Here is a 2,437-nt window from a genome sequence, read left to right as displayed (position 1 = left end):
TTCAAATCCCATCCGTGCCTATGTGCCACGGCATAGGCTAATTTGATAGCCAAAGAGTTTAGCCGCATGGCACTTGTACTTCTTACCGTGTATGCTGAAAACAGCTGCCTTCGTGTAGTGGCTCTGTGGCGCAATGGTTGGCGCGTTGGACTTCTAGGCAATGAGAAGAAGCTATTCAAAGGTTGTGGGTTCGAGTCCCACCAGAGTCGACACCAAATCTACCTGTTGCCTCCCGTTTCTTAACAATCAAAACAAGTTAGAGCTATCTTGTTTTTCAAAATCTGCTGACACATTCAACAGACAAAGACACCGAATGCAATGTTTACTACGAGAAGCCCTATCCCTGATGGTCTAGTGGTTAGGATTCGGCGCTCTCACCGCCGCGGCCCGGGTTCGATTCCCGGTCAGGGAAAGCTTTAGTTAAAAGCACAATCCACGCCTTCATGACGACGGCTTCTGATGCTCAAAATCCACTCATTTGTGTAAAAACACACACAACTGCAAAAGCTACGAAAGCATTCTACTCCCAATTGTCAGTGTTTTTGAAGACGAAAGACAAGGCTTGCTTTGAACAATTGGGATGCAGCACAACCTAGGTTGCCGAATAATGCGTGCATGGTGATTGCACGGTGCTGTTTTTGGGGCCCCAATCGAATGGAGATGCGGCCTAATTGTAACTGCGCATGATTTATACTCCAATGATATGATGTGATATGACGCAGTGACATCTCCTCCATTTTCCTTCCTCGAGTTCAAATCCCATCCGTGCCTATGTGCCACGTCATAGGCTAATTTGATAGCCAAAGAGTTTAGCCGCATGGCACTTGTACTTCTTACCGTGTATGCTGAAAACAGCTGCCTTTGTGTAGTGGCTCTGTGGCGCAATGGATAGCGCGTTGGACTTCTAGGCAATGAGAAGAAGCTATTCAAAGGTTGTGGGTTCGAGTCCCACCAGAGTCGACACCAAATCTAGCTGTTGCCTCCCGTTTCTTAACAATCAAAACAAGTTAGAGCTATCTTGTTTTTCAAAATCTGCTGACACATTCAACAGACAAAGACACCGAATGCAATGTTTACTACGAGAAGCCCTATCCCTGATGGTCTAGTGGTTAGGATTCGGCGCTCTCACCGCCGCGGCCCGGGTTCGATTCCCGGTCAGGGAAAGCTTTAGTTAAAAGCACAATCCACGCCTTCATGACGACGGCTTCTGATGCTCAAAATCCACTCATTTGTGTAAAAACACAGACAACTGCAATAGCAACGAAAGCATTCTACTCCCAATTGTCAGTGTTTTTGAAGACGAAAGACAAGGCTTGCTTTGAACAATTGGGATGCAGCACAACCTAGGTTGCCGAATAATGCGTGCATGGTGATTGCACGGTGCTGTTTTTGGGGCCCCAATCGAATGGAGATGCGGCCTAATTGTAACTGCGCATGATTTATACTCCAATGATATGATGTGATATGACGCAGTGACATCTCCTCCATTTTCCTTCCTCGAGTTCAAATCCCATCCGTGCCTATGTGCCACGTCATAGGCTAATTTGATAGCCAAAGAGTTTAGCCGCATGGCACTTGTACTTCTTACCGTGTATGCTGAAAACAGCTGACTTCGTGTAGTGGCTCTGTGGCGCAATGGATAGCGCGTTGGACTTCTAGGCGATGAGAAGAAGCTATTCAAAGGTTGTGGGTTCGAGTCCCACCAGAGTCGACACCAAATCTAGCTGTTGCCTCCCGTTTCTTAACAATCAAAACAAGTTAGAGCTATCTTGTTTTTCAAAATCTGCTGACACATTCAACAGACAAAGACACCGAATGCAATGTTTACTACGAGAAGCCCTATCCCTGATGGTCTAGTGGTTAGGATTCGGCGCTCTCACCGCCGCGGCCCGGGTTCGATTCCCGGTCAGGGAAAGCTTTAGTTAAAAGCACAATCCACGCCTTCATGACGACGGCTTCTGATGCTCAAAATCCACTCATTTGTGTAAAAACACAGACAACTGCAAAAGCAACGAAAGCATTCTACTCCCAATTGTCAGTGTTTTTGAAGACGAAAGACAAGGCTTGCTTTGAACAATTGGGATGCAGCACAACCTAGGTTGCCGAATAATGCGTGCATGGTGATTGCACGGTGCTGTTTTTGGGGCCCCAATCGAATGGAGATGCGGCCTAATTGTAACTGCGCATGATTTATACTCCAATGATATGATGTGATATGACGCAGTGACATCTCCTCCATTTTCCTTCCTCGAGTTCAAATCCCATCCGTGCCTATGTGCCACGTCATAGGCTAATTTGATAGCCAAAGAGTTTAGCCGCATGGCACTTGTACTTCTTACCGTGTATGCTGAAAACAGCTGCCTTTGTGTAGTGGCTCTGTGGCGCAATGGATAGCGCGTTGGACTTCTAGGCAATGAGAAGAAGCTATTCAAAGGTT

This window comes from Notolepis coatsorum (genome assembly GCF_963971535.1).
Source record: "Notolepis coatsorum genome assembly, contig: SUPER_19_unloc_1, whole genome shotgun sequence".
NCBI classification, from domain to species: domain Eukaryota; kingdom Metazoa; phylum Chordata; class Actinopteri; order Aulopiformes; family Paralepididae; genus Notolepis; species Notolepis coatsorum.
This window is presented reverse-complemented; position numbering follows the sequence as displayed.